Below are 13,201 nucleotides of genomic sequence, written 5' to 3' on the forward strand. Positions count from 1 at the left end.
GAGACCAAGTCCCTCCTTAATTCAGAGATTCTAAGATTTTTACCCCTTTAAGGGGGGGGGCTGAAACCATGCTAAATTGAGGGGAAGAAAGGCTGAGAAAGGTCCTATTCCAAAGAATATACAATTTCCCCCAGAAAGCCTCTTCTACACGTTGCAGATCATCTAAATAATGGCACAATGTTTCGAGCTGCAACCCTGACCCTAATAGCGAGCACCTCACTAAAAGCCGGGATTTTTTATCCCGTTTCTTAGTGAGTTCCACTTTGATGATTTTTGAAAAATAGAAGCCTTTCAACAAGTGCTTTGAGGCAAATTCGATATTTTCGCTACTGCAAGAGCTTCGTAAGTTTAAAGTGACATAAAAAAATCGAATGTTTGGAGCCCGAAAACCTGGGCTCAAAACATTCGAAAAAGTCGCAAAGTAGAATAGACGTTACTACGTAGAGAAAAAGCCGTAACGTCTAGTATAGGCTATGACCCGTAACTGATAAGATCGAAATAATCAAAAATCGAAAATATCGAAAAGGTCAAAAAGGAAGAATAAAAAAAAAGTCCACCTTTGGTCATCCACAACCCCAACTGAAAAGTGACTGAACCACCCCTACCGATTCATTCCTGATTGTTTATCACAGGAATTAACTACATGTGGTCTAAAAGAACGACAAATTACGCATCCCTGTTAATGCAGAACTCTGATTTTTTAACTCTTCGGGATGGGATCTTTCTCTGACTGAATTAGTAAAACTTTTTGGATTGTATTAGTTGATTCAATCCAACATTAACTAGAGTAATTCAAATCAAATCACAGAAATGAAACATTTATGAAAAAAGAGTGCTTTATGTAATGGGACACAGTTCAAACATAGATGAATGACATGAAACAGAAATCATTTAAATGTCACTTGAATTAGCCATTCAATGTAATTTAATGATTTTTGGACTTTCTTCAATTGAGATGGTCTGCTAACTTGTCTGGAAAAATCTCTATCTGACACACATAATATAACGAAGTTGTTTTCAAATCAAAGAGATCCCCCTCCAAAAAAGACGACTCTGTCAGCCCATTGGATTGTTTAATGTTTATGTCTAGTGCCATCATAGAGTATTATCAAATCTCAGAATTTATATATGGTATATGGCAGATGTAACTGTCCGCATTGCTATATTACATTATAGAGAGAGATCTGGAAATTCATGCTACAATTTCTTCTTTGATGTAGAGGACTTCGATAATGTTATTATTATTATTATTATGATGTATACAAGCTCACAGGCCCGAGGTGGACCTCTACGAACCGATTTCTAATTACAATATTAATATGTCAAGTATCTTAGTTGGTGTTTTTCCCACGCTTTGTTTAGGCTTTCTTTAAACAATTTGATTGAGGTCGACTCGATGACAAATCGCGGTAGTGCATTCCATGTTGGGATCGATCTATAGTAGAAAGATTTCGTCTGAGCCCCACGAAAACCATCATCAGCAAAGTTTGGAACAAATTCATGATCATGGAATCTGGTTGGACGGGATTTTTTAACAAACTTGTTCCGAGTTGTCTGTGGGTCGTAAAAATGAATATGCTTATATATTTGCACCATATCACTGAAAAGCCTTCTGAACTCAAGAGATGGAAGCTTGAGTCTTTTTAAACGTTCTTCGTAGTGGAGATTACGATATTGAGGAATCAGTCTTGTCGCCCGTCTTTGAACATCTTCAATCAAGTTTATACTACGACGTAATTTTGGCTGCCATACTGATTGTGCATATTCCAAGTGAGGTCTGACAAAGGTGGTGTACAGAGTACAAGGAGTAAGGACTCAAGTCGTTAAAACTTCTTTTGATAACTCCAAGGATTGAATTTGCTTTGTTAACCTGTTTGGATATATGCTCCTCGAAAGTTAGTTCCTAATCGATCAAGATGCCGAGGTCTTTTTCTCCAAAAACATGTTCAAGTTCATTACCTCCAAGCTGGTATCTGTGTGCATGCTTGATGTTGGCGAATTTACCTATTGTTAAGACATGACATTTATCAGGATGGAACGTGAGTAACCAATCCTGAGACCACTTTTCCATTTCATCGATATCTCTTTGTACAACAATAGAGTCTTCTACCGAATCTATAGTCTTCACTATTTTCGTGTCATCAGCGAAGAGAAATGCATCCGAAACTACTTTGTCTGGCAAATCATTGATGTAAATGACAAATAGCAGAGGTCCAAGTACACTTCCTTGAGGAATCCCACTTACGACAGGGTTAGTTGTTGATTTGGCTGAGTTGACTTTGACCAGCTGCTTGCGATCTGACAAAAACGATGTTATCCAGTTTAGTAGACTTCCACCTACCCGTAACATTCCAGTTTTTTCTTTAACCTCCTGTGAGGGACGGTGTCAAACGCTTTTGCAAACTCAAAATAGATGCAATCGACAACTTTGCCTTCTGCCATCGTTTCACAACATCGGTCAATGTAGTAAAGAAGTTGAGTGACTGTTGATCGCTTACCAATAAAACCGTACTGTTTTTCAGATAAAAGATTTTCTTCCACAAGATGATCCATAATTGCTTTTCGTAGCACTGACTCCATCATTTTACATACTATAGATGTTAAACTGACTGGACGGTAGTTTATGGCTAGGTTGTGAGCACCCTTGTTCTTGTAGATTGGCGTGACATGCGCCATCTTCCAGTCCTCAGGTAATACGCTATCTTCTAATGTTTTGTTCATGATTATCTTCAGCGGTTCTGCAACGAAGTCAACTAGTTCCTTCAGCATCAACGGATGAATCTCATCTGGTCCAAATGATTTGCTGGGTCAAGCTGCTTGATCTGTCTTATTATTGTTTCTAGAGAAATTTCAGGGATATCGATTATCGTATCTGTTCTTTTATCAAATGAAGGTAATTGTCCGTTTGGCTCATTTGTAAATACACCACAAAATTGCTTTTGTAGGATATTTGCCTTTTCTATGTCTTCATGCTTCAATGATTCTTTGTTGTCCTCCGACTCCAGAAGAGATGCAACTCGGCTTGTCGACTTCAATTGATTTCTTACATGCGACCAAAATCGCTTCGGGTTGTTCTTTGCCGATCTGCTAATTTCTCGTTCATGGTTTCTACGCGTGCGTCTCATTATACTGTTGACTCGGTTTCGCGCCGAAACATATTTTGCTCTATTGAACTCCTTTTCAGCATCCGAAGAATTAATCCACTTCCTATGTAGGCGATCTTTTATCCTGATTTCATTTCGAATATCTTCCCCTATCGGAATATTTCCTTTTTTCTTTCCAGAAGGAATTTCCAACTTCTTTTAGCGGGACGAATCGGCTCTTTAGATCGTTTAGATCAGTTTTGAACTGTTCCCAGAGCTCACATACTGTCTTTCCGTTTGATGTCGCGCGATAAAGTCTTGCGTCCAATTAGCCGCTCGAAGAAAGCGTCGCATTTCCTGGAAGTTAGCTGAATTGTAGGAATACTTTTGGCAACTTGGCTTCTGCTCAGCACAACACTTGAAGTCAAAGACAAGTACACTGTGGTCACCTTTTCCAAGTGGACTAAGATATTTGAGATTGTTGACTTGGTTATATTCACTGGTTAGAATGAGGTCTACTAGAGACAGATCGTCTGTTCCTCTACATCTCGTCGGCTCTTTGACGTATTGGTAAAGAAATGAATCTCGTAGTGCATCCAAGAATTTTTCTTCTTTACTGTCCTCAATATGGGGGGTTGTCCAGTTTTCCCAATTTATTGTTGGTAGATTAAAATCTCCAACTATACATTTGTGTGAATATCTCTTGTCTTGACTCAATGACTTCAACAGGCTGTTCAACATAGAATTGTTTTCGTGCGAGTTAGCTTGCTTCGTAGGGCTTCTGTATATACACGCAAATACAAGTTTGTCTTTCTTTGCTAGACGAATCTCGATAATACAGGTTTCTTCGAATTCAACAGGACTTTCGATGTCAGCAACTAGTGGTCTATTGATGAGTGTGCCAATATAACGATTCCTCGACCTTTGTTGTTATTGGTATTAGTGGAGTTAACAACTTTGTAGTCTTTCATTTCGTATTCGTGGATTTGCCATTTTTCACCATGTTTGGGTTTTACTTCACAAATTGCGATTAGGTGCGGTTTCTCGAGTTGATTTATCTTATTTAATATATTCCTTTCTTTGCTTTCGTAAATTGATCGGCATTTGTTGATAGGATTCTTATTTCAGGTATAGTTCTTGGGGTAGGGTTTGCTTTATTGCTAGTTGATGCTTGTTTATAGTGGTTTGTTTCTATTGTTGTTTTTTGATTTTCAGCTTCTTTACAGCAAAACCGTTTTTTGTATCACCTCTGACTCGATAAATTTCAGTTTGAGATTTTTCCTCAGAGTTTAGCTTCTTTGCATCGTTCGATAATTCCTTATATACTTTCCGTTGTGCGGGTGTTAGGTCCTCTGTAATACTGATACCTTTGTAGTTTTCTAATCCCTTTAAACTTGTTAAATTTCCGATAACGGTCCATTTTTCTTGTTCATTTTTGAGTGATAACAACAAGGGTCGCTTTTTATTTCCATCTGCTACGCCTAATCTTCTGACACGCTGAATGTTAGCTCGGGCATGGGTATCCTTGATAAAATCTGATGCCCAACTTTTGTCATTTTCTTCATCTTTCTCTGGTAAACCATGAACGATGACATTTGGTGCACGTCTTCTCTTGTCTGCCTCTTCTGCTCCCTCTTCACGCCAGGCGAGATAAAAGTCTTTCATGGACATCCTTGATTCTTTAGTACCTTTTTGCGTCTTTGGGTGTCTTTTACGAAAATTAATTACTGCAAAATGCAATTTTTACTATAAATTCTCAAACAACTATTTAAATAGCTAAAAAAATTACTCCAGCATCATACATTATAACACATGCATAGCCCTCAAATGAATGACCTGTCTGGTCATTAAAATACAAAGTTAAATCAAAACAAAAGTGGTAGAGTAGATCTGCGAGCGGAACTGCGTAGTTCATTTGTTTTGAAATTTTGCTGCTTTGATTGGTCAGTCATTTAATGGCTATGCAAGTTTTCCTCCATTGATGCAAGTTACCTGACTTCACGGTACACATTACTTTCCATTCCCTCAGCCAGTAAAAATAGGGTAAATTACCTTGTCCCTACGTTACAGCTGTGTTTTTGTTGAAGACAAATCAATTATACAACGTTATCAATTAAATTTTTTGCTGGAGTAATTAGCTATTCATAAGACCTTTGCGTTTTTCCCTCCAAACAGCCAAACGGTCAATTTATATTTTCTAGGCCATTTGTCATGCCCTAAGTGTCTAGTTATCAGACGCTGCCCCTCCTGAAATTACTAAAATATTGATAAAACCAGCCTTTTTAGTGGAAAAACACTGGATGAAATGTTGATTCAGCAGAAAAGCAAAAAAAGTAAATAAATGAAAATTGCCGTTTTCGGCAATTATTGCAGTTTTTGGAAATAAAAATTGATTTTATTATTAAACACATGGTATTCGACACCCTTGAAATACACCGTTTAACAGTCTCGCCATCTCCACCGTAGAGGCGGTAGGTAAAAATGCTCACTTTAGTACTGTGGAAGGTTAGAGAAATGTAAAAATTGCCATTTTTTCTTTCCTTTAAAGAGAATCTTTTAGATATTTGAACATAATATTAATGACAATTTTATGTATCTCTCCTAAAAATTTCACAAAAATTCATCTAGAGGAAAAGAAGTTATGATTAAAAGGAGTTCTTTACCTACTATTTCTCTGCTGGGTTTTCTTATGAGAACTGGATGTTTACCTACCATTTTTTACGGAGGAGAGTGAAGTTTCCCGTGGTTGCCAAAATAAAAACAATGGAAAATTGTTCATACGTGTGCGCAGTCGACACTGTTAAACGGTGTATTAGTAGGCCCACTTTGCCTCGTTTATTTTTGTTTTCAACTGGTTTCTTCCAGAATGCAGACTAGCAAAATCGAGTCATATGTACACAAACTTACAACAGGGGGTTCTCTTTTTTCCTTCTAGCTGTGTTTCGGCATCGATGACGACCCACGGCATGGCCCAAACATGTTTGAGCCAGTTTGGACCATGCTCAGGCCACAAAAAAGTATTATTGAATCGGCCTGAACATTTTGTTTGGACCATGTTTGGGCCATCTTTTAAGCTTGGTCCTCACTTGTTGAAAAAATCGCGTCTAATCACTAGACGCCCGCGTCTAACATTAGACACGCGCGACTAAGTGTTTGGAACCTCTAGTGAGTACACTTGTTAGACGCGAGCGTCTAGTGTTAGACGCGGGCGTCTAGTGTTAGACGCCTGGACTTTGACAAAATTTGCTAGACGCGTGGAACAAAAAATTTTGTTCTGCGCGTCTAACGTTCAAAGGCACCGCAATGTAAACAGAATTAAATGTCCCCAAAGTTGTAAATTCTCGTAATCTTTTCATATCTTTTTCCTATTTTTTCACTCTTTTTGAATTTTTTTTTTACTCTTTTTGTCATAACTTTTGATCTAATGAAGCAATTTTAAAGTTTGATATACCAAAATTTAAGTTAAACCCTCCACTAAACGATTTCGAAAAATCAAGCTAATATATTTTTTCACTTTTTCGCAATTTTGAATCAAACAGGGGGAAGTTTTTTCAGAGACACCCAGTATGATATTTGATACCATCGTGCGTCCGATTCTGTAAGAAAAAGACAGGGATTGTTGGCTTTCTCCAGTGGCCAGAAACCTTAATGTTACAAAGAGACGTTCTCTAGCTGATATTGGCTGACACATCAAGTGGTTTTCTTGTTGATACGATGTTTAATTAGTGAGAGAAGATGCTCAAAGCAAGATGTAGTCATTCTTTGATACCGAAAAAACATTTCACTGTCTTTTAGCAATGTTTGAAACAAGAGTATTAAACGTTCCATGGATTGGTCTTTCTTGAAAAATATCTCGTCCCCAAAACCGCCTGCGACGCCCTTTTCTCCTATTTTGTCTTTTTCGTAACAAAAGTAGAAGGAGCAAATCTTCACAATTATCAAAGTAGCTATCCATCTTCTTTCCATCACTCAATAAGAAAACATAAACTGAAGAGAAGCTCAAACTCATAACTTCATTTTTTCACATTTCCCAAATTTTAATCCTTTAATTCAAAAAAGTTCATCGTAGTGAGGACAACAAAGACATAATTTCTAGACACAGGCACCTAGAACTCGACGCAAGCGTCTAATGTAAGATGCAATTTTTTCAACAAGTGAGGACCAAGCTTTAAGGAACATCATAGGAATAGTAGAATTTAATTTAATTTACCTTTCCTGGTTTATCATCATCCATTGTTAAATATTTTCATTAGACAAATTCAAAGTTCCAAATACCAGTTTGATTCAAGTTGTATAACAGTACAAAAAACGATCCAGAAAAATTCTGCTTCAAATAGGATAGGAGAAGACCACGAGAAAAGGGAATGGGATAAAGAATAAAAAGAAGACCATATTATGTAAGATTCAAATCATTCTTTTAAATAATTTTCCTAACTTAATAGACCTTTTTGTAAAGAGGCAGCCATATTGAATAATTATGTACTCCAGAATAAAAACAATGATACAGCCATGCATAATTACTGTATCATGCATATTTTAAAAATTATGCATGGTTGTATCATTGTTTTATGCTGGAGTACATAATTATTCAACATGGCTGCCTCTTAAAAAAAAGGTCTATTGGAAAATAGATGATTAACCTTTATATTTTAACAATATATATTTGAATAAAGATGAAGATTTTTAAATTTGTTTGCTAAAATAAGGAATTTAAAATATAAATATTGGGTCCTGAAATTACACGCGCGATCGTAGCAAGTTTTCAAAAATCTGGCCCGAACATGGTCTGAAACTGCGCGGGCAGTATTAATCAAGAGGCCCGAACATGTTCGGGCCATGTCGTGTGGGTCGTCATACATGCAGGATCTTTTCACATCTTATTTTTAGAACTTTTCATGTCATTGAGCAATGAAAAATTGAAAAAATCACTTTTAAAGATCCGAAAAACCTTTCCCTCAATATAATTTTACATTTTGCAAACACCTCTGACATCTTTGCCCTCATAAGGACAGCACATTTCTGCTGAATCGACATTTCATCATTAAAAAAATTGCCAAAAAGAGCAATAATTACCGGTTTTATCTTAAACACCCAACTGAAAATGCCCTAGTGCCCTTTTTGGCCTCCAACAGACGCTGCCTTACCTTTCTAAAACATGACCTATGCTATCCCTGGCGGGGGGAGTAATACCCTTAACAACCGACGGGGGTGCTTTTAGTAGCTGAGGTTCGAAAAATGGACCCTATACGTGGGACTCGTTTTTAAAAATTTTTTGCAGAAATTTGCGAAAAAAGTGACCCTGAATGGGACTAAAATTCCAAAATTTTCTCAAATTTTCTACTTTTTCCCCAATGAGGGGCTGATTTTTCTTTTTTGGTGTTTTTGCATAGGGACTCGTAGGGGTTATAAAGGTACCCTGACCAGCGGCGCATCCCTGTAACCCGTTTGCCCTAGTCTAGTTCTAGTCTAATAACCCCTCCCCTAATGCTTTTCTCCCAGAGATCCCTTCTTACCAACAAGAATCCCTGTCTATTTGCCTTTTCTAAATGGATAAATATTATATAACTTGATCAGCAGATCAGACAGTCCAGGACCTTCTGTGCAGTTCTGTGTGCATTCGACACATTCTGACATTGTGCCTTCAAACCTTCTACTTCCTTCCTGGAGTTGAACTCATGGAATTTCTACGCGGTTCGTAAGTTTGAAGATCTGGGAGCTACCGCGATTTCTCCCCGTAACAATCCAAAAGTTGTGTTAGCAATAAGTAACTTTTCTAAATACTGATTTGTTGATTTGGCTTAACTATAACATTTAACCAATCGGATTAATTTAATTGTTGAAGCACTTTTTGGATTGTTACGGGTGAGTACGTTTGTGACAAAACGCCTAGCGCCCACGCCCCCACTCATATCCGAAAAAAATCCGTTTTGGAATCCGAAATTTTAACTTTCACTTTCATTTTCTTCCTAAAATTAAAAAAGTTAAAAAAGTAAAAAAGTGTGGGTATGCAGGTCGCAGGGTGTGTGTGCTTTGTGTGTGGTGTGTGGTCTTAGCTTGTGCTTTTTCTTGACAGCTTTTAACTTGAACTTATTTTTCTCTATTATTAATCGTTGGAGGAACAATCAAGCAAACAAGAAAAAATGAATTAATCATTAATTGCAGAAAGAATACAAACAGCGGAAACAGGGCAGGGTGATGCTGAACCTTTTGGTTTGTTGGCTGGTGAAGGTTGAGGTTAAGCAAGGCTGGCACTTTCCTTTCAGTTTTTGTTGTTTTCTTGAGACTTTGTTATTGGATATTGATGTTTGTCCAAGTAGATCTTTCAAGTTTTTGTTGCGTCTATAGGTACTGGAAAAGCACTGGGCTATCATCCTAAACATCAACGAATGGTTTCAAGATACCTTCCAACAAACACCAGTCATTGCGTACCTAAGGTACGGATAGGTGGTAAGTTTTTGTTAAACAGTGCGTGACAAACAGCCATATAAACAAAACTCAACATTCTCACAAAAGTTGTCTTTTTGATTTCCCAAACATTCGTCTCAAGCGTTCCCTTCCACAATAATTTATGTAAATTACAATTGCGGTCAGTCCACAGTCGGGTTCAACATATACACGTGTTTTTATTTACGTGACCGAAGTGCCTACTAAAACAATCCGGGGGTAAATAGCGAAGCAACACAGCAGATTATTCGTAAGTATCTTTTGGCATTGACAATCAAATACAATATATTATACTATATTTCTTTAATTCAAAAATCAAAAATTCCTTTTTCATTCGCGAAAAATAAAAATAAAAGAATAATGAATTAATATTACATACTAAGACGCCCCCGTCTTTTACTGTCATTTAATTTCCAATCTCGGCACGTGCAAAACGCCCGTCCGCCCAATATCCACCCAATCAGCTTAAATTCACTTTAATTGTCCTTTGACATTCAAAAAATAGTATTTAAAAATTATGAATTTATAATAATTACGAAAAACAAAAAGTTTGATACTTCATTAGTGAAATATTCAATAAATTCCTGGTTTCAATTTTCATTTTCAGTGGGCGTTCTTCTAGGGCTTCGTTTATCGCGCAATTTTTGCGTCACACAAACTTTCTCGGCCGCTCGTAATAATTATACATTGCCAAATTTGGTTCTCCATTGTCGAGTCAGGATCGATGATGACGTCACCTAAGCATAAAAAAGAAAGGATTTCGTCAGTTTTATGCATATATTAATTTGCGAGATATTCTATTCGCCGCGCGAGCGCACTTTTCGTAGACTAGTCGGAGTACTTTCTTTTACTCGCGGGATTGATGGTAACTTTTCATCTTCGTTATTTTTAAAATGAAGCACAACCGAAAAAAAACGAAACTTCAGAAAGTTGCGTATTTCCAGTGAGTAAACGACTCTGACAATTAACAAAATTGATGATGATGATTTTTTTTCGGTCAGGCCAATGTCTCGTATTGGGGGTTCTAGTCTTGAGCCCAAAGCCTACGCAGGATTGCAGCGTTTGGGTAAACGAGACAAAACTCTAAAAAAGCTGGTGTTTTGACGCGCTTCCGTGCTCTCGAAATATCGCGGTTTGAGACGCACTGTTAAAGGTAGTGATGAAGACGATTTGTTGTTTATTCTTGGTGTTGTTGTATTTTAGGAGATCTTCCCGGTTCTTATTCTTAACTTTGTCGAACTGTTTATGGAGGTTTTCAGCTTTGTATCCTCTTCTGATGAATGCATCTTTCATTTGGAGGAGGGATTGGTTGTATTCTTCTGGGTTAGAGCAAATCTTTTTTATCCTTAGTGCTTGACCGTATAGGATGTTGTGTTTTAGGTTGTTTATGTGGTATGAGGTATTATGGACCTATGATGACTGATCTGTTCGTTTTTTGAAGATCTTGTAATCTAGTCGATAGTTCTTTAAAATGGTTATCGTTGTGTCCAGGAAGTCGGTCTCGCTATGAGAGTATTCCGTCGTGAATTTAATTGATGGGTGAACTGTGTTGATGATTGCGAAAAATTCTTTTAGATCACTTTCTGTGCCTTTCCATATAAAAAATATGTCATCTATGAATCTGAGGTACCGTGAGTGGTCCTAAATCCGACAGCCCTGCCTAATTCCGACCCCCCAAACTGCCAAATAAAGGTTATGAAAAAAAATTCTATGTTTACAAACACTCCTTCTCCAAGTTGAACAAAAAACTATTGCAAGAATTCTCAAAACAAATTCAAAACATCTAACAAGATGGCTATAATGTCAAAATGTCAATAATGTAATTAAAAAGTGTGAGTTGTAAAAGTCTGAATGTAATTACCTTTTATTATCATTTATGATGTTTGACATATTGCAAAAAAAATTATGTTTCGTATAAGAAGCAATTATTGTTAATTATTTGGTTCAACTTAGTTGACACTTTGGTATTTTCGTTGCGTCACAGCAAAATGTTTTTTTATTTTAGTTTGTATCTTTGAAAGACCACGTCAGGGCTGTCGGATTTAGGACCACTCACGGTATTTTATGATGTTGTTAGTTATACGTGGATAGATTTCTCTTTCTTCGAACTCTCCCATAATGTTTGCATACGATGGGGCACATTTAGTACCCATTGCGCATCCTTTGATTTGGAGATGTGTTTGTCGTTGAATATAAAGTTATTAAGGGTGAGGATGAGGCGTAAGAATGTTAAAATTACTGTCATGTGTTTAATGGACAACTCGACGTTTGTTAATGATTTACGAATGGAGGCTATGCCTTCGACATTCGGGATGTTGGTATATAGTGCCAACACAAGTCATGCGTGTGTTGGTATATGTAAATCTTTGGTTTTGTTGATAAAGTCTGTTGTGTCTTTGATATATGAAGGTAGTGATTTCGCATGGTCTTGTAGGTGATAATCAACATATTGGGAGATACGTGCTGTGTGACAATTGATGGAGCTAATGACAGGTGTGCCTGTGTTATCTGGTTTGTGTATTTTGGGTGTGTCTTTGGCTGTGTCTCGGTAAGCATTTCAGTGGCTTTATCGTCTAGTAGCTTGGATTTTCTCAGTGATTCTATGATGTCTTGTATCTTTTTGTTATGTTTTGATGTGAGGTCTTGGTCACACTCCTTGTAGAAAGTCTATCATTTAGTTGTCTTAGGGCTTCATTTATATAATCTGCAACATCTTGGATTACTACGGCGCCTCATTTATTGGCGTTTGCGATGATGATATCTTCTTTTCTCCTTAGTTGTTCTAAAGCTTCACGTTCTTCTTTTTTCAGATTGTATTTGCGTTTGGTTCTTGTGACTTCATGGTTATTTAATTTATATCGTTTTCAAAGGCTTCAATAAAAGTTTTGATTGTGTGATGTGGGTTATTTAGTGTCCATTGGTTATTATCATTTTAAGTTTCAAAGTTTTAATTAATTGTCTTGGGAACTTGAACTTGATTCAGGTAACTCGCATCCTTGTTGTTGCAAATACATCCTGTAGATGACTGATGTTGTTTTTTCTGAAAGCTTGATTTCCTAGTCTGCTAGTGTGACTAACTGTTTGGTGTTGAAGTTTCTTCCCGGACTTGTTAGATTTTGTGGAATCTATTTATCTATAAACAAACATGGGCATGGTTATGACCCTGCCAACGCATCAGACTGTCTGGTGTGTTTTTGTTACTTTCCCTCAGCCAATAAAAATGTGATAAATTATCTTGTCTCTAGTTTAGGTTAGGTAACTGTTGTGGAGTATTAGTTATTCAATAGGCCGTCGCATTCTCAAAAACAACTATGGTCTATCGCATAGGCTGAACATTGATGATTTTTTTTTAGTCTTAACCTTTTTCAAATGCATTCAAAGGCAAAAAATCTCAAATAAATGACAAAGGATATTATACAGTCTATAAATGAAGTTCATTCTTTGGTTGCCTATCTTGGAGCAAGGATGACCTATTTCTTGGCATTTTTATGGAATTGCCTATATATACTTAGTTTTGCGTTTCTAACAGTCTTGACAGCTTCTTCTTTAACATCAATGCTAAGGGGCCATCCTCATAGTACATATGAGCTAAGGGGAGGAGGTGTCTTATCAAAAGCATATGTTTATAAAAATATTATATATGAGACTTTTTCTGTGGACAGGACTTTTTTTGT

The sequence above is a fragment of the Clytia hemisphaerica genome, unplaced genomic scaffold, assembly GCF_902728285.1.
Source record: "Clytia hemisphaerica strain Z4C2 unplaced genomic scaffold, Clytia hemisphaerica genome assembly, whole genome shotgun sequence".
Classification (NCBI taxonomy): domain Eukaryota; kingdom Metazoa; phylum Cnidaria; class Hydrozoa; order Leptothecata; family Clytiidae; genus Clytia; species Clytia hemisphaerica.